At 37.9% G+C, this 20,838-nt stretch overlaps 1 pseudogene; it reads left to right on the forward strand.

Annotated features, from left to right (window-relative positions):
• The first annotated feature begins 2,286 nt into the window (after positions 1-2,286).
• On the forward strand, positions 2,287-18,966 carry LOC147365814 (CWF19-like protein 1 pseudogene; annotated as a pseudogene).
• The last annotated feature ends 1,872 nt before the right edge of the window (positions 18,967-20,838 follow it).

A 20,838-nucleotide genomic window follows, 5' to 3' on the forward strand; every position in this document is an offset into this window, starting at 1 on the left:
ATTCATTATCCCAGAACAGGAAAACATTCTGAGCATTGTTACATTGACCAAACCTTCTGCACAATTCCTCAAAATAGGCACTGTGTGACTACAATATGTCAGGGGATCATACTTCATGTGTTAATCTTTTCCTGATGTTCTCCTTCTACAGCATGTCAGTGGTGATGTAGAGTGATGACTCAACCAAAAAGAGAGATGACTAGGATTATCTGGAAAGAAAAAGAGAGAAAGAAATGATGAGACAGAGGGAAAAGAGAAAGGAGGAAGGGGAGGAAGGAGGGAGGTGGGAGGGAGGGAAGAATAAAGGAAAGAACTGGAAATAGGGTGGTCCCCAGTGGAGAAGGTAAAATAAATTAGGCAAAATATGGGACAATGTATGGTGCACAAACTATCTTGGCATATTTGAGAGAGACTATTTTATTGGGGCTTTTACTATTGACAGATTTACTATTTTACAAATTTACTATTTACTTGCCATTAAAACAGAAATTGTGTACATATTGATAACGTTGTTCAGTTGCTAAGTTGTGTCTGACTCTTTATGACCCCATGGACTGCAGCACTCCAGGCTTCCCTATCCTTCACAATCTCTCAGAGTTTGCTCAAATTCATGTCCATTGAGTTAGTGATGCTATCCAACCATCTCATCCTCTGTTGCCCCCTTCTTCTCCTACCCTCAATTTTTCTGAGCATCAGAGTCTTCTCCAATGAGGAGGCTCTTTCTATTAAGTGGCCAAAGTATTGGAGATTCATCATCAGTCCTTCTAATGAATATTCAATGATTTCCTTTAGGATTGATTGATTTGATCTTCTTGAAGTTCAAGGGACTCTCAAGAGTCTGCTCCCACCACAGTTCGAAAGCATCAATTCTTTGGCACTCAGCCTTCTTTATTAATAATTATCCACAAATAGATCAACTTGGTTCTAGCTATACACCATTCTTCTCAAAGATGCCAATAAAATGTTGAGGTTACAAGCAAAACTAAAAGTTAAATAAGACCTTATAAATCTCCAGAAGCTGCACGATTCATTTTTATCAATCTAACCAGTTAGAATCTTTTCAATCTTTGTTTAAATTGCTTCTTCCTCATATGTAAACACACCTAATACACTTATCATTAAGATGTTCTACAGAGTTTCCAACACACAGTATGTTCCCTTCCCCTTTCCCTGCTATCTTCTTTTCTTCTGTGGTATCTACATAAACTGGCGTGTAGGTAGTACCATAAAACAAGGTGGCAGGAGTAAGAAGAAGTGATTATGAAGGAAAGAAAAGAGGTGATTTTAGAAACAGAAAAGTTCTAGGGTAAGTAGTTTTCAAAAAGTATAAAGTGAGTTTCTGATGATATACAAGCTGTCTTCCTCAAAGCATCTTTCTTCTTTTACCCATCACCCAGTCCCCATTTCTTTGCAATCTTTATCTCTGTTTGCCTTTGCTTTCAAATGATTTTTTGTCTTTCTCTACTACTTTTTTCTCTTTTTCTTCTGTTTCCCTCTCAACATTGGAGACTACTGCTTTAAGACTGCTTCTTCTTTCCCATGGAATCTTTCATGGGAAGTCAATTTGTGGGTAAACTTCAGTATGCTGAGGTATAAGTGGATGAATGTCTTCCCAGGTGGCACGAGTGGTAAAGAACCTGCCTGCAGTCTGCCTGCAATGTGGGAAACCCGGTTCAATCCCTAGGTGGGGAAAATCCCCTGGAGCAGGAAATGGCAACACAATCCAGTATTTTTGCCTGGAAAATCCCATGACGGCTGGCTACAGTCCATGGGGTCACAAACAGTACAAGCTGACTGAGCAAATAACACATACATGCATGCCAATGCAGGAGACATAAAGACCCTGGTTTGATCCCTGGATTTGAAAGATTCCCTGGAGAAGGAAATAGCAATCCACTCCAGTATTCTTGCCTGGAGAATCCCATGGTCAGAGGAGCCTGGTAGGCAACAATCCATGGGGTCCCAAGAAGTTGGACACAAGTTAGTGACTGAGCATGCACACACTCACTCTTACACACACACACACACACACACACACACACACACACACACAAGAGGATGCATACAGTGCCAGAGTCACCCACAGTGCATTTTTTTAACGTTAAGAGATTATATTTACAGATGCTTCACAGAGAAATCTGTCAGAAGCCCCCAAGTTTCAGAGTGGATCAGTTTCTAAAATACATACCTACGCTCCACTTGTGCGTGTTGCCATTTACTGGTCCTCCATGGTTCAGGCTTTTACAGTACCACCAAGTCCTCAGGTGTCTACCTTTTCCCAGCTCGATGGATAGACCAGGCTGCAGGACCCTGGAGCAGTCTGAGGTCGCAGAGCCAGCGCAATTGGCTGTGACGCAAGGTCAGTGTGAGGTCATCTCAAGGTCAGCGGAGGCACAGCCTCCACTTCTATTCCTGCCCGTTGGCCATGGGACAGAACACGGCCAATCTGGAGCTAAAGCAGGTTATTTAAAAAAAAAAAAAAGGTTTGAATCCACGTCTTAAAGATCGTAAAGGGAATCACTCTTAGCAGATGGCGTTTTCCTACAGGAAAAATACACTGGGATTTTCATTCCTAACCAGATCATCTTCAGATGATTCTTAAATATGACCAACAATGTCTTTAAAGTGAAGATACAGTAACTATAAACTACTAGAAATGGTAATGAAATTCCAAGTCCTAAGAAAGTGAAAGTGAAGTCGTGCCCGACTCTTTGCAAACCCATGGACTGTAGGGTATCAGGCTCCTCCGTCCGTGGGATTTTCCAGGCAAGAGTGCTGGAGTGGATTGCCATTTCCTTCTCCAGGGGATCTTCCCAACCCAGGAATCGAACCCGGGTCTCCCGCATTGCAGGCAGACGCTTTACCGTCTGAGATTTTAACTGTATAAGTCATACAGATGATTGTACCGCAAATCCCTATTATAAAGTGTCTCTAGATAAAGACAGAGGATTGTCCTCAATTTAGTTTAAGCCTAATGTGCTAAGTATAAAAGCTTATGATTAAGCACTTCATAATTACAAATATAGTGTTTTTTGAGCTGAAAGCAAACAGAGAACTCATCTAGTTCAATAATGTACTCAGTCTTTTTTTACTGATGAAGAAATGAATCCTGTTTTCTATCTTAGTGTAGAAAAGGAATTTATTTAAATATCTCAGGTCTCTTAAGAAAATAAGTCATGATGTTTAAAATGGTTTCATTTTACTGCATTGAGGAGTTAAAACTGCAGTATCTGTTAACTGAGTAGCACCAGGATGTGTAGTAGTCCCTGAGACAAAGCCAAAGATAAGTCAAGCAAACTGTAGAGTTTCCCAGATATTACAGCTAGGTGTAATTAGCTGTTCTCAGTATTCTTACTAAAAGTATTACTTTTCACCTCATGCCTACTTGTAAATGCCCATATACAAGGAAATGACCCAAGTTTTAGGACTCAGGAGTCATGAGCTTATTCTATTTCAACCTACAGGTGAAAGACCCATAACATCGACCAAGTGAAGGGCTTTTCAGCCCAAGTCACTTAGTCGTTACAGTTCACTCCTGCTTCCTGAATTAAGCATGTCTGTGGATATAAAACCTATCAACTAAGAACACACTGGAAAATGAAGTAAATCATAAATGCCTATCAATTTACCAATTCTGAAAAACCACTCTTTTATTCACAAAATGAGTACTGATTGTCTTCAAACTGACTTATCTGTATAAGCCTCTCTCCTGATCAACTATGACATAACAAAAGGAATCGCAAATTAAAAAAAAAAAAAGGAATCTTAAATATATAACCTGTGTGTTACTAGCTATGTTTTGCTCTTTGAGTCTCACGAGCTATTCAGTTAACATTTCTTTAAAACTATGCAATTAACATTTGAAATAATAAGAACAACACTTGCAGGCAGGTCATGTGGAAGCTATATTCTCCCAAGGACTCTTAACTCTGCAGTTTTGTATGAAGCAGCATCTGGTAAGACATGCTGAGTGTAGGAGACACGCAATGCACTTGTCTGATGAGCTGTGGAAGAATTTTCCTGTGGAATGTACATTGTGTCTCGTCTCTGAAGTTTTCAAAAGTGTTTTCTGATCATACACTTATTCCTCTTATTTTTGCAAAAGGTAAGAAGTAGATGAATTTTGCCGGAGAAGGCAATGGCACCCAACTCCAGTACTCTTGCCTGGAAAATCCCATGGACGGAGGAGCCTAGAGGGCTGCAGTCCATGGGGTCGCTGAGGGTCGGACACGACTGAGCGACTTCACTTTCACTTTTCACTTTCATGCATTGGAGAAGGAAATGGCAATCCACTCCAGTGTTCTTGCCTGGAGAATCCCAGGGAGGGAGGAGTCTGGTGGGCTGTCGTCTATGGAGTCGCACAGAGTCAGACAAGACTGAAGTGACTTAGCAGCAGCAGCAGATGAATTTTGCTTCTGTTTTCAGAAGACTCAGGAACCTGAGATCACTGCATATTTCAGAAAATGTTACCCCATAGGGCTAGTGGTATATCAAATAATAAAGCTAGACCATAGGACAATCCCTGTGGCTCAGTCCCTGTGGTTCATAGGGTTTCCCTGGTGGCACAGACGGTAAAGAATCTGCCTCTGATGCAGGAGACCTGGGTTCAATCCCTGGATTGGGAAGATCCCCTGGAGAAGGGAATGACAACCCACTCCAGTACTCTTGCCTGGAAAATTCCATGGGCAGAGGAGCCTGGTGAGCTATATGGGTTGGCAAAAAATCAGACACGACTGAGCAACTAATACACACACACACAAATAGGACAATCATAATGATAAATTTCATATAGCACTGAGTCCCTCGTATAAATTAAAACACAAGTGGTGAACCCCTCCTTACAACAGAATGACAATAGAAAGGTAACTAACTAATATGGATGGAATACTGGCATTAGAAAATCCCTTAGCTGCTAAAACTAGAGGATTAAAATCTAAAGCAGTCCCCCACCTCAGCAATACTGGAATAAACTACCATTATGTAGCTTCTGATACAATACACTGAGAAAGACACAGCATCACTTCAGTGATATTCCTTCCTAAATACTTTATAACCTGAATCTAATCATGAGGAAACTAGACAAACCCAAATTAAGGAACGTTCTACACAATAAAAGACCTACTTATACTTTTCAAAAATCTCAAGGATGAGAAAAACGGAAAAAATGTAAAACTGTAAACTAAAGAAGACTAAAAGGACATGAAAAACTAACAGGACATAATAATTAAATGAAATTCATTTAATTTGGATTAGATTTTAGAGTAGGAAAATCTGTAAAGGATATCATGGAATATTCAATGAAATTTGAATATGTACTATGAATTAGAGTATGCATAAATGCCGAATTTTAGAATTTTAACAAATATACTGAATATACTGTGATTGTAAAAGAGACTGTACTCATTCTTAGAAAATAACCACTGAATTTTTAGAAGTAAAGTGGTATGCTGCTGCTGCTGCTAAGTCGCTTCAGTCGTGTCCGACTCTGCGCGACCCTAGAGACAGCAGCCCACCAGGCTCCCCCGTCCCTGGGATTCTCCAGGCAAGAACACTGGAGTGGGTTGCCATTTCCTTCTCCAATGCAGGAAAGTGAAAAGTGAAAGTGAAGTCGCTCAGTTGTGACCGACTCTTAGCAACCCCATGGACTGCAGCCTACCAGGCTCCTCCGTCCATGGGATTTTCCAGGCAAGAGTACTGGAGTGGGGTGCCATCGCCTTCTCTGGTAAAGGGGCATATCTCCTTTCTACTCTAAAATGCAGGTAGATGGATGATAGATGATATAGAAAGTTTAATTAAACAGTTACTAATCTGGATAAAAGGGGTGTGTGTGTGTGTGTGTGTGCGCGCGCGCGCGTGCGCATGCGCACGCACCCACATGCACACTTTCAACTCCTTGGAAAATATGACACTACATACAAGTTAAAAAGTAAATTAAAAAGTCTGCTAAGATCAGCCCTCTAAAATACCAACAGTCCAGGTTTGACAGCTCTTCAATTACTAACCATTTATTCTTCCCAGACCTAAGGGATTTCTTGGGTGAGAATTTTCATCACTGTAACCAGGAACGTCCCAGCAAACCAGGGGAAATTTGAGACCCGACCCCCAATATGCAGGGTGAGAATTCACACTGGACATGAACGAGAGGAGTTTCCTTGCTGTTTCATTTGAATGCCGAGATCTATGCATTTATAGAAGCATCAAATCAATGTAAGAGAAAACTATTAGGATGAGAAAAGAAGATAGGAATTGTACTATTGGAGAGTTTGGCTTGCTAGAGTAGTCATTTGTTAGAGGAAATAGCAGAAGTAGATATTTACTACACACTTTCTTTGTAAAGAAAGACATTTAGCCTGTAAGTTCCATCATCCAAAAATATAATAAATATGCAAAATTCTTTACTTGAATTTAAAGAGTGTCTCTTTATGTGAAAGATTAAAGGAAACTGATTCCTCTCTTGGTGGTGTTTAGTCTCTAATGAACCAACTTCAATTTATTTCAACTGAGACTACATTTTAGCATCCCATCCAAGGCACAGTACCTACCATAGCTGGTATGCATGGTACACTGATTGGTTCTAAAGGGAAAACAGATGAATAGTGTAATTGTATTTTTAAAACACTTAAAACATCTTTGATGCTTGGAATGTCACTTCATTTTTTTTTTTTGCCAAAAAATAATGCCAATTTTTCTTTGATCTTAAGAAAATACTGCAAGTTTAAAGCAAGGTTTTCAGAGATTATTATGTATTTCACTTGAGAAAAATTTTGGAAAATACAGGCCAAAATTTCATATTACTACCATCAATTCAACTTAAACCTTTTTGTAAATAGATGTTAAGCTGAATGTGAAAAAAGAAATTCTGAAGGATTTTTCTGCAAGCATGGCTCAAGTGTCTGCCTTCAAAGTCTCTTTTAAAGAAAGTTAGCAAATAGACTGTTGAGTTACACAAATATCTTCACATAAATACTTTCTCCCCATGGGCCACAACTATACTTCTTAGACTTTGAAACAAAACCTAAGAGAAACATCCTTTATTTTTCAACTGAGTTTTTCTTTTGGAATTGCAACATTGCCTTGAGGAAGGTAATTGGACTGGAATCCTAAGATATTTTTTGAATCTCAGTTTCCCTAATTATTGGTCTTAAGATAGAACAAGTCCTATGAGCCTCTGAGCCTGTTTACATACCTGTGAAATCATAATACAATAACACTTGACTTATCCACCTCACAAAGGATGTTTAAAGCATCCACTGTAATAATGTAAAAGAAAATAATTTGCAAACTTTGTTAAGATCCTTTTGGATCATAGTTCATATATATCACCCAAATACTGTCCTGATAGTGTTTACAATAGTTTTGACTCAAAATGTTTTCATTTCATTTTACCTAGCTTCAAGATAACTGTATTAAGAACAGACTAGATTGTGTGAGAAATTCACGTGTGCTGCTATAAGGGGCAAAATATGACTCTCTCCTTAATGAGGAGATAACACATGTTTAGGGCTTCCTAGGTGGCTCAGTGGTAAAGAATCCACCTGACAATGCAGGAGACACAGGAGATGCAGGTTTGATCCCTGGGTCAGGAAGATCCCCTGGAGAAAGGAATGACAACCCACTCCAGTATTCTTGCCTGGAAAATCCCATGAACAGAGGAGCCTGGTGGGATACAGTATATGGGGTCACAAAGAGTCTGACACAACCTAGTGACTGAACACATAATACACATTCTACAACAAGGGATGAACTGGAGATTTTCAACAATGAGTTCCTGCCTTTATTAAGGCAATTCCTGTCAACAAAACCTTCCATCAGAGCATCTCTGGCTCTGCTACCAGCAGCTCCAGGGTGGTTTTTCTTGAAGGATTAACTGTTAGCAAAGACCTTCTATGTAATTCCCATTTGTTTTTCAGTGGTCTCAACACCTTCCCCGAAGAGTGACCCTGGTCAGCTCTCTGAAGGATCTCCATGTTTTTTGGCAGTCCACAGTCCAGGGTCACTGTCTTAATATCATCTGTCCAACAAGTATTTATTATATTCCCACAGTTTTCCCAACACTGAGCTTAATGATTGGGATAAAAGTAAGCAAAACAATATGAGAAACTGATAGGCTAATGTTAGCCACAGACCCACTTCCAGAGACAGATATGCCTTGCTGACGCTCAGGTAACTGTCAACTCTTAAGGATCCCAGCTAAAACCAGAACTAAAGATTATGAGCAAAATAATGGATATATTTTTAATTCACCAAGTTTTGGAGTGATTAGTTAAATGGCAAAAACTAATGAAATGATAATAAATAAGGATGAAATAAATATAGTTTGTAAGAAACTACGCTAATCATATTGCTGCTGCTGATAGAAATGGCCATTATCATGGAGCAAATACTGGCAGTCATAAATGCCACACTTAGTGAGAGATGTTTAGGTTTTACAGTAATGCATTTTTAGCTCTTATATTAGTCACATCAGTCTGTCATAACAAAATACCATAGACAGGGTGCCTTAAACAGCAGAAATTAATTTTCTCACAGTTCTTTCACATGGTCAAGTGAACTCTGGTGTCTTTTACTCTTCTTTATAAGGGAACCAACCCTACTGGTTTAGGGGTCCACCTTTCCTCACTGAATATTTATCACCTCCTTAAAGGTCTTATATCCAAATACAGTCACTTTGTGGGAACACAAACATTCAGTCCATACATAAAAAGCACTATTATTGTTGAAATTCCTATAGTAAAATTCACTTTGTTATTGCAAGATGGAAACTTTCTAACCCTTAACTCTCTTTTCCCTGTTAAACAATTGCTTTTGATAACACAGTTTCTTAGTAATGCAACTTTTGCAATATTAAGCTGAACACATTATAAAAATTGTTCTTGCTAAAATGTTTGCTATAGAACCCAATATTTTATGAAGACAAAACATTATATTGGAATAAATAACCTTAGCTTTGGTAGCTTTTTAGAAGTAAAGATAGTCTTTAAAACAAGTAAGTCAAATTTGTTGTTTTACTCCTTAGAAGAACAATTCTCAGAGGTCTACAAATATATCTCATTTTTATTATTTCCCTTTCTTCTCATATATTTTTGTTTTCACATTTTAGAAATAAGATGTCAACCTTGTGACATTAATTGAATAACAAAATAGAAACAGTTATATTATGTAAATGGCAAAGAATGTTTAAAGTCTATTAGGTATTTGTTTATGCTCAGTGAAACAAGGCAGAGAGAGCAAGACAAATACTATATAATGTCACTTATACATGAAATCTAAAAACTAAAACTAGTGAGTATAACAAAAAAGAAACAGACTCACAAATAGAGAACAAGCTTGTGGTTACCAGTAGGGAGAGGCAAGTGAGGAAGGGCAAAATAGGGGTAGGGGATTAAGAGGTATAGACTGCTAGGTATAAAATAAATAGGTTACAAGGATATATTGTATAACACAGGGAATGTAGCCAGTATTATTCAATAATTATAAATGGAGTATAGCCTTTAAAATTTTGAATCACTGTTTAACACTTGAAGTTTATATAATTGTAATAATTGTAATCAGTGGATTCATGTTGATGTACGGCAAAACCAATACAATATTGTAAAGTAATTAGCCTCCAATTAAAATAAATAAATTTAAATTTTAAAAAAAATAAAAAGCAGAGACATTACTTTGCCAACAAAGGTCAAAAAATAATAATTATATAATTATAATTGCAAATCAATTATATCTCAGGAAAAAGAAAAAAGTCTATTAGATATTTGAAGACTGTAAGTTTACCACAATGCATATAAAAAGGCATTTTTGCAAATTTTGTATTTCCTATAGTACAATGCTACAAAGATATCACTGGTATACTGTTTCACACTTGAAGTGTTTTGTATTGTTTTGTTTTAATAATTTTTTTAATGTTATTTATGTATTTATTTTATTTTTGGCCACACGGGTTCTTCACTGCTTTGCTCGAGTTTTCTCCAGTTGCCATGAGTAAGGACTACCCTGTTGTGGGGTGCGGGATTACATGTCAGTGGCTCCTCTTGGTGCAGAGCGTGGCTCTAGCCTTGTGGGCTTCAGCAGTTGCAACATTCAGGCTCCATAGCTGCAGTGCAGGGGCTTAGTTGCTCCACAGCCTGTGGAATCTTCCCAGACCAAGGATGGAACCCGTGTCCTGCACTGGCAAGCGGATTCTTAACCACTGTGTCACCAGCGAAGTCCCGTGTTTTGTATTTTAGGTGGTGCTCATGGTAAAGAACCCGCCTGCCAATGCAGGAGACATAAGAGACACAGTTTCAATCCCTAGGCCAGGAAGATTCCGCTGGAGGAGGGCATGGCGACCCACTCCAGTATTCTTGCCTGGAGAATCCCATGGACAGAGGAGGCTAGAGGGCTACAGCCTATAGGGTCACAAATGTCAGACATGACTGAAGCGACTTAGCACACATTCACGCAAGGAAAGAAGACTAAAGTGTACAAAACAGTGGCTACATCTTAACACATAAAGAAATGGCCTGTTCAATTCAATAAATATTGTTGGCTGTCCACTATTATATTTTTCTCTTTTTTACTACACCAACATGAAGTTAAAGATATAGATTATTCTGTACCCTGACATCATGAAGATATTTTCATGTGTTAATAATTTTGCCTTTCACCCAGGCTTTATTTTGTGTATGATATAAATTAGGATTCTGATGTGTTTTTCATATAAATACATGTGGTCTGAATAGAGTTTATGGAAAATATTGTTCATCCTCCACTAAACTCCCATGCCATCCCTGTCATACATGTCATACGTGCACATATGTGTGCGCATCTACTTTGGGGCTCTCCATTTTCATTAGTCCGTCTATCTACACCCATACCACATTGTCTTAATTAATATAGATTTGTAATAAATCTTTTTTTTTAATTTCCCCTCTTCCTACACCCTCACCTATAGTAGTCACAAATCTTATTTCTTTTTCTATGAGTTTCTTTGCTTGTTTGTTTGTAGAAGTGTAATTGACCTATGACACTAAATTAGTCCCTGATGCAATGGCACCCCACTCCAGTACTCTTGCCTGGAAAATCCATGGACAGAGGAGCCTGGTGGGCTGTAGTCCATGGGGTAGCTAAGAGTCGGACACAACTGAGCGACTTCACTTTCACTTTTCTCTTTCATGCATTGGAGAAGGAAATGGCAACCCACTCCAGTGTTCTTGCCTGGAGAATCCCAGGGACAGCAGAGCCTGGTGGGCTGCTGTCTATCCGGTCGCACAGAGTCGGACACGACTGAAGTGACTTAGCAGCAGCAGCAGCAGCACAACACAGTGTTTCCATATTTTTATATATGTATATCCAGGCAATAAGTCTTAATATACAGAAGAGCAAGTCTTTTTAAGACTGTATCTATGTGGTCTCTTGAATTTACATATACATTTTTTAATCAGCTTGTCAATTTTTATGGAAAAACCATGCTATGATTTTGACTAGGATTGCACTGAATCTATAATCACTTAAAGATAATTAACGTAACTTATTTTTTCACTTATTTAGGTATTGTTGAATATCTTTCACTTATATTTTAAATCTCCTCATAGAGTTCTTGAACATATTGTGTTAAATATGTTTTATATAATTTGTATGCTTGGTGCTAGTACAAATAATATCTTTAAATTTTTTGTTTGTCAGTTCAGTTTGGTTGCTCAGCATTATCTGAGTCTTTGCGACCCCATGGACTGCAGCAACGCCAGGCTTCCCTGTCCATCACCAACTCCCAGAGCTTGCTCAAACTCGTGGCCATTGAGTCGGTGATGCCATCCAACCATCTCATCCTCTGCCATCCCTTTCTCCTCCTGCCTTCAATCTTTCCCAGCATCAGGGTCTTTTCCAATGAGTCAGTTCTTCGCATCAGGTGGCCAAAGGATTAGAGCTTCAGCTTCAGTATCAAGCCTTCCAATGAATATTCAGGACTGATTTCCTTAGGATGGGCTGGTTGGATCTCCTTGCAGTCCAAGAGACTCTCAAGAGTCTTCTCCAGCACCACAGTTCAAAAGCATCAATTCTTTGGTGCTCAGCTTTCTTTATAGTCCAACTCTCACATCCATACATGACTATTGGAAAAATCATAGCTTTGACTAGACAGACCTTTGTTGGCATAGTGATGTCTCTGCTTTTTAATATGCTGTCTAGTTTGGTTATAGCTTTTCTTCCAAGGAGCAAGTGTCTTTTAATTTCATGGCTGCAATCACCATCTGCAGTGATTTTGGAAGCCAAAAAAATAAAGTCTGTCACTGTTTTCATTGTTTCCCCATCTATTTGCCATGAAGTGATGAGACCAGATGCCATAATTTTTATTTATTGAATGTTAAGTTTTAAGCCAGCTTTTGTTTGTAATCTTACTATTTATTACTGTTGTATATGAATGTAATCCCTGGAGGAGGGTATAGCAGCCTACTCCAGTATTCTTGCCTGGTGAATCCCCATGGACAGAGAAGCCTGATGGGCTACAGTCCATGGGGTTGCAGAGTCAGACAACAGAGAGCAACTAAGCACAGAATAGGAAAATAATAATTTTACTACATAGACTTCATTTGGCAACTTTGCTTTCCTCTTAATTTTGAGTAATTTACTTGTAGGTACCTATGGCCATTCCTTGTACACAATTATATGATTTGCAAATAAGCTTTTATATTTTTGTTCTTTTTAGTCATTAAACATATTTCTTTTTCTTGTGATAACACTGTCTAGAAACTCTGATAAAATACTGAATAAAAAGTTAGTACTTAGAATCTTGGTCTTTTTTTGCAAACTCAGAAGTAGAGCTTTCAGTTTGTTCTCCTCACTCTATATAAAATTTATTGTTGATTTTGAGTCAGTTCAGGTAATTCCCTTCTGGTTCTAATTTGCCAAGGACAGCAATATCAGTGAAGATTACATTTTACTGAGTGCTTTTTCTGCAATTGGTGAGGTAATTTTGTGATCTTCTTTAATCTTGTAGTATGGCAAATTATATTAAGATACATTTTAACATTAATACAAGTTTATCTTCCAGAAATAAACCCAAATTTGTCATGGTAGATTATACTATTATGCTTTATATATGTTCTAAATTCTCTTTGTAAGCATATTATTTATGATTTTTGTATCCTTGCTTCATAAATTCATAAATAAAATTTTCCAATGTTTTGTTTCCTTACTATCTTTGTTACATGTTGGTATTGAAATTACACAAGCTTCATAAAAAAATTTTAGCACCCTGGAATAGTATAATTAAGATTGAAATATTTGTTCTGTGAACACTCCTAGAACATATTGGTAGAGAAACTGTGCTTGGAATTTTCTTAGTGGGAATATCTTTGGTTACTGATACAATTTTTAGTTATTATAATACTATCCAGATCTTCAAATTCTTCTCTAGGTAAATTTGCATGTATATATTATAGAAATTTATCAGTTCAGTTAATATTTTTAAATCACCTAACATAAATTTTATGGCATATTTTCCATAAACTTGTCATAAATGTTAAAAATCCCAGAAATAGCCAAATAAGTTATAAACTTACATCCAGACAAAAATCTGCACATAAATGTTTATAGCAGCATTGTTCATAATTGCCAAGACTTGGAAGCAACCAAATGTCTTTCAGTATGAATGGATAAATAATTCATGGCACATCTGTATGACAAGATATTATTCAGCAATACAAATAAATGAGCTATCAAGCCATGGGAAGATGTGAAGGAATCTTAAATGCATGTTGTTAAGTGAAATAATTCAATTTGAAAAGTCTGCATGCTATATGATTTCAACTCTGACATTCTTGAAAAGGTGAAACTGCGGAGACAACATAAAGATCAGTGGTTGCCAGGGGCTTGTAGAAGGGAAGATGGGATGACCAAGTGGAGCACAGAAAATTTTCAGGGCAGTGAAACTATTCTGAATGATACTGTGACAGCGAATAAGTGTCATTATACATTTGCCAAAACCCACAGAATATATAATGCAAACAGTGAACTCTGATGTTACTATAAACTTTAGTTAATAACAATGTGTGACTATAAGCTTATCAGTGGTAACAAATGTTCCACACCAATGAAAAATGTTAATAATTAAGGGAAACTACATTCAGGATAAAAGGGGTTATCTGGGAATCCTCTGTTATTTTCTGCTCAATTTTCTTTAAATCTAAAACTGCCTTATGATCCAGCAATCCCACTGCTGGGCATACACACTGAGGAAACCAGAAGGGAAAGAGACACGTGTACCCCAGTGTTCATCGCAGCACTGTTTATAATAGCCAGGACATGGAAGCAACCTAGATGTCCATCAGCAGATGAATGGATAAGAAAGCTGTGGTACATATACACAATGGAGTATTACTCAGCCATTAAAAAGAAGACATTTGAATCAGTTCTAATGAGGTGGATGAAACTGGAGCCTATTATACAGAGTGAAGTAAGCCAGAAGGAAAAACACCAATACGGTACACTAACGCATATATATGGAATTTAGAAAGATGGTAACGATAACCCTGTATACGAGACAGCAAAAGAGACACTGATGTATGGAACAGGCTTATGGACTCTGTGGGAGAGGGAGAGGGTGGGAAGATTTGGGAGAATGGCATTGAAACATGTGAAATGTCATGTATGAAACGAGATGCCAGTCCAGGTTCAATGTCAATTTTTACTTAAAAAGAATTAAAAAAAAAAAAAAAGAAAAATGTTAATAATTAAGGGAAACTACATTCAGGATAAAAGGGGTTATCTGGGAATCCTCTGTTATTTTCTGCTCAATTTTCTTTAAATCTAAAACAGATTTTAAATATAGTCCTTTGAATAAATAAATAAGCATTGCATTAATTTTCTTTTTCTCATATGATGCTTTCTAGTTTCCTTTATAATTGCATCAATCTTTAAATATATGTTTCCATTACTATATTACATTTTTATAATGATGGAATCCAAAGCTGTCTAAGTCCTGGATCCAGTTTCCTTTGCAAACTCTTTCTGTGTCATTAAAACACTACATTTTTTCCCTAATTGACTCACTTTTATGGGTATGTTACTTTGACAGACAATTTTAAGAAATGCTCTCATTAGTGGATGTTTCCTTCCTCAATAACTTTTTAAAAAATTAGAGTTCCATTATTGTTGCTAAACTGTGATATTTTTTAATAATTACTAAGCACCAGGTGTGCCAACTAAGATAATTCTTAGCTTACCTTAGTGCACATTTGCCTGAAATGTTGACTGAATAAATTTATTTATTTACATTAACATAGTGGTCATATAAAGCCATCAGAACAGATATTTCACAGCTTTAGATAAGTCCCATAACCCTGATGGAATGGTGATATTTTTCCAATAAGTATGGGAAACAGAAAAGAATCAATTCAAGAAATTAAACAGAGACATATGTCTCAGGACGCTTTGAGAGTTCCACGTTCTCTTTCCTATTGAATGCAGCCCATGTGCACAAAGATGAAAGCTTGTGTATGTGGCCCCCTGATTGCATAAGAGAGTCTGGTTTTGTTTTATTTGAGATGTTTAGCTAATACAACTTTCCTAAACTTTAGAATTCAAGCCTCCTTTTTTCCTTTGGGCAGCTATTTTCCCCTCAAATTACAAATGATCTGTAAAGTGAAGGAAGTCATAAGATTGATTCTTTTGCACTGACTTAAGCAGCAAGTTCGAAATATCAGAATTATTTTATGAAATTCCCTGCAAGTAAGCAGAAAATTTGCTTGCTACTATTAGTTATCTTTTTTATATTTGATTAGGAGGAATTTTCTTTTGTTTATTCTTTCTTTTATTTATTTGACCTGGAGGAACCATATGAATGAAGGACAAAGCAAAAATAAACTATCTTTCCATGTATATGTATGGCTGAGTCCCTTTGCTATCCACCTGAAGCTATCACAACATTGTTAATTAGCTATGGTGCTCAGTCACTTAGTTGTGTCCAGTTCTTTGCAGCCCCATGGACTGTAGCCCACCAGGTTCCTCTGTCCATGGAATTCTCCAGGCAAGAATACTGGAGTGGGTTTCCATTTCTTTCTCCAAGGGATCTTCCCGATCCAGGGATCAAACCCACACTCCCTGCACTGGCAGGCAAATTCTTTACCACTAGTGCCGCCTGAGAAGCCCGTTAATCAGTTATACTCCAATATACAATTAAGAGTTTAAAAAATTGAAAAAATATACATAAATCTTATACAAAAATATACAAAAATCTTAATACATACATTTTAGGTTTAGTTCATAATTCTAAGCTCTTTTATTTAGAATAAACTTGAAACTATTTCTACTTCAAACTCCTAAATATCGGGAACTATGGCACGAACAGTAAGAAGGAAGAAAATAAAAGTCTTTTCTCCCTCCTGTGGGCATGCAGCTATGTGTTGGACTTCACTGTACTTTTTTACCTATAGGTCTCCAGCACAAAATCTCTACTATATAGCTATTTGTACAAAATCTCTACTATATAGCTATTTGCTAACAAAATCAGTTAGTCACAAAGTTTAGAGCAGGAATTTTTTAGCTTTCTTGAATTAAAAAAAAAAAGAAATGAGTCATAGTCCAATACCTATTTTTGTAAATGTCCTCTCAGATCCAAAGCTCAACTAAAAATCAGATTTCTCCACTAGGTTAGTTGCTTAGAAAACAGCTGTGGAATCACCATGATTGAATCAGTCAGGTCTAGTCAGGAGGAGAAACCACACCAAGTAGTCCAATAGAGGTTACTAACATAGGACACTAGTTACAAAGGAGTAGGAGCTAGAGACACTGAGGGAAAGGTGAGGATACTCAGAGTTTACTGTCAATAGCCAGAGCCAAAAGTTATTCTAGAGCTGCAGAGACAAGGGAGGTGATGCTATCGAAGGTCTGAATACAGACCATCCAGACAGAGGCCAAATCCACAGAGGAGCAGTCGCTCATGGAGTCAGAATTCAGATGGGAACTGGGGCTGTGGCAGAAATCTGCCCAGTGGAAACTGTGGCCACAGAACGGACTTCTAGAAAGAGATGGAATTACGGAGACTCCGATTATGCTAGAAATGCAATCCAAAGCCCAGGGAGATGGCAAAGAAGTAACCTGTCTTCCCTCCCCTAGTCCTCCAATTTCCCAGGTTTGTCACCCATTAGCCGCATCTACTTTGAAAATAATTGGGACTTCCCTGGCGGTCTAGTGGTTTAGAATCCTCTTGCCAATGTAGGGCACTTGGTTCCAATCCCTGGACCGGGAGGATTCCACAGGCCATGGGGCAACTAAGCCCATGTGCCACAACTACTGAGCCAGTGTGCCACAACTACTGAGTCCACGAGCTGCATCTGGCCCCACAGGCCACAATGACTGAAGCCCAAGAACTCTAGAGCCTGTACTCCACAAGAGAAGCCATCACAGTGAGAAGCCTGTGCACTGAAACTAAAGAACAGCCCCGCTCACTGCAACTAGAGAAAGCCTATGTGCAGCAAGGAAAACCCGGCACAGTCAGCTATTCAATTAATTAAAAAAAGAAAACAATTGGCAAAGGGGATGTAGAAAATCAAGTTTTCAGAGATCAGAACCTTGAGACACTGAGTAGGATTGCAAATGGACCCTTTCTCAAAGTGAAGTAGTCATGGTTTGGTGGGATTTAGTAAAACATGCAGAAGCTTGGAACTAGGAAAGGAGAAAGAAATGTAGGGTTGGAGAGTCCCATAGTAACTCAGAGTAACATTATAAGACAGAAATGTTCACATTATTAGTGTCTATATTAAGTTTTATAGCAAATAACAAAGGTTTCAGGAATGTTTTTAAAAATGAGCTCTTAAATCAGTAATAAATCTTGCTTATGCCCAAGTTCTTGTGATAGCAACCATCTATTGAACATGCATTATGTGCAAGGCACAGTGCTATATATACATTTTCTTATCTAATCCTCACAATAACTCTGTGAAGCAGATATGAGTATCTTCATTTTGCAGATAAAGGGACAAAGATATAAAAGAGATTAAATAATTATCTGAGGTTACAATGGTAGTAAGGGGGAGAGTTTCTATGCAGACTCAGTTTTCCCAATCTCCAAGCTGTCAAGATCACCATGCAATTCTGCCCTAATCAGTGTTGGCCAAAGGGAGCTTCATTATGTGTTATTCATAATCACCTTTCTGGAGCAGATGGCTCTCTCCCACTTCCACAAGGCTGGCTCACAATAATGGTTAAAATTAAAAAGGTGTTTTACATCCAACCCACACAGAAGATGAAATCATTCCTACTTATGTGACCAATGATTTGTCTAAAAGTTGTATGTACATTTTTCTATCATCTCTTTCATCACCTGTGACTGTTCGTCTATAAGATGGCAAAGGGGACAGGTGCACTGAGGCAGGAAGGAGACATCCGTTTACTGGCAGTGATAGCAAGTCTTCTCCTCACCCAAAGCATCCTTTCAGACCTCCCTGGACTCCAAACTCTTGCTGATTTTGCCCTGCCAGCCCTGAAGTAGAAAAACATCTGGTGTTCAAGATTGGCACACATTGTTACCTTGCCCTGGCCAAAGGAGGCTTATCTAATTACTATGTCCTCATCTTGCCTATTGGGCTAGAGCCCAAGCAGGGTCCATATGACTTAATTTGGTAACAAGATAGTAAGAGACATCACCTCCAGCAACGGGTCATTCCTGTGCAACTCAGCCAGGGCACCACTGCTGACATTAGAAATGCCTTCATTTCCCAGGGCACAGGAACAACAGTTAGTGCTCTTGGGTATCCCAGAGCCCTCTGCCACCAAGCAGATGGCACTGCCAGGAGCAGAAACATATTTTCATGTTGAATTTGAAACAGGAGAGAAGCCTTTCCACAGAATTAAAAGGAATTTTCCTCTGTAGTTTGGAAGAGAGTTCTGGCCAGTAAAGCCATCCTTAATATTCCTGACAAGCCTGGCCGGAGGCAGTGTCGGAGCAGCAAAGAAGCAGAAGAGAATCTGTTCAGCAGGTGTCATTCTGGATGATTAAGCAAAGGGAGCAGGACGTTATGAATTTCACAGGAAGTAAGAGCAGTCTGATTTTAAAGAAACTACAATATCCCTTGGGTACTGGGGCCCTTCTTCTTTTTCATGCATTCCCTTGAACCCTACCTGCAGCAAAAGGCCTGAGATTGAATGGTTTTTGGAAAAAGTCCATTCTTGAATAAAAACTCCATTTGTTGAAAGCATGTCTGTCACCCAGATCCAAGTACAGCTTGTGTTTATCAACATTTTCAAAAAACATTTAGAGTATCAAAATCCAAATGCTTTTCCATGAAAGAAAAAAAAAAGGTATGTGATGGATAGGGGGCAACACTAATTCTGATATTTTTATTTTAGACTAAATTAGGTATTTCTTTGAATAGTTAATCTGAAACAGCTTAATTACTGACTGATTAATATTTATTAACTTCTGATACACTATATAGTGTATATATGTTGTGTGTGTGAGTATAGTATGTGTATGTGTTTAGTAGGAAAGAGTGCAGTGTACTATACTGGAACTCTTTCAAAATTGCCTAAGACAATGGCATTTAAGAACCTTATTTTTAATGGGTATTAGTCCTCATTAAAAATAAATAATAATAAAATATATGCTATATAGTAGTAAATCTAATCCTTACATATTTCTATATAATGCTACCCAGGTTACACTGGACATGTTTCTCAAAGAAATGTACTTCCAAGAAAAAGTAGTAAAGAGAGGAGAATTTCACCCATTGGGTATCATGAAACAATTTTCTGTCTCTGGGCCAGCGCTCCATTGGGTAAAGAGATTCAAGTGTCCCTGTAACCGTGGATATGTCACTTAAGCCTGTCCCATTCACAGTCATTTCTCCAAAGTGTGAGGCAATTACTTCCTGAAAATACATTCCAGGTAGGAAAATGTAAAACAAGATGGTTGATGTTAATGTACTTTGCAAATAACAAAATGCTATACAAACTTAAGTTGCAAGAGAAATTCTTCTGAGTTCTTGTGCACCGGTTTAGATATACATACTCATCCATTATAAACACTTTCACACACACACACATATCCCTAGGGAAGGAGGGGTCATGCCATGTTATATGATTCACATTTTCTTATAAGGATTTTGATTCATGGACCATGAAAATTGTTGGAGGGGTGGGAAAGGAAGGCATATAGGTTCTATAGACTGGAGCAGTTGTCCTGGCCCCTATCCTACTGCTGAACTCTCTTAGTATGTTAAACAGAGAGAACGGTGTGCAATTTGATGCTGGGAAAAGCATCTGTGGCAGAAAATCAAATTAAACCATCTAATTATTTTATGGTCCCCTAAAGGTTTTTCTTAGTGAGATTAGAAAAAACACATTACCATCTCATCTCTATCTAGAAGAATATGGGATGATACTTTCACAGATAAATTACAAAAAGAACTTTCTCATGATTGACATCTAGAAAAATAATCAGAAACATCAAGCCTGTCATAAAGAGCAGGACTACATTCACTATTTTAAATATTTCACTATACAAGACATATTATATCTTGTATAGAGATTTCTATAACATAGAAATAAAAATAATATTTCTCTATACAAGAGCACCAAAGAATTAATCCTTTTGAACTGTGCTGTTGGAGAAGACTCTCGAGAGTCCCTTGGACTACACTGCCAGGAGATCAAACTGGTCAATCCTAAAGGAACTCAATCCTGAATATTCATTGGAAGGACTGATGCTGAATCTAAAGCTCCAATACTTTGACCACCTGATGTGAAGAACTGATTCATTAGAAAAGACCCTGATGCTGGGAAGATTGAAGGTAGGAGAAGAAGGGAACAACAGAGAATGAGAAGGTTGGATGGCATCACCGACTTAATGAACATGAGTTTGAGCAA

Source organism: Bos grunniens, chromosome 9 (genome assembly GCF_055505025.1).
Source record: "Bos grunniens cultivar Pamir isolate PY7600 chromosome 9, Bosgru_T2T1.0, whole genome shotgun sequence".
In the NCBI taxonomy this organism is placed as follows: Eukaryota; Metazoa; Chordata; class Mammalia; order Artiodactyla; family Bovidae; genus Bos; species Bos grunniens.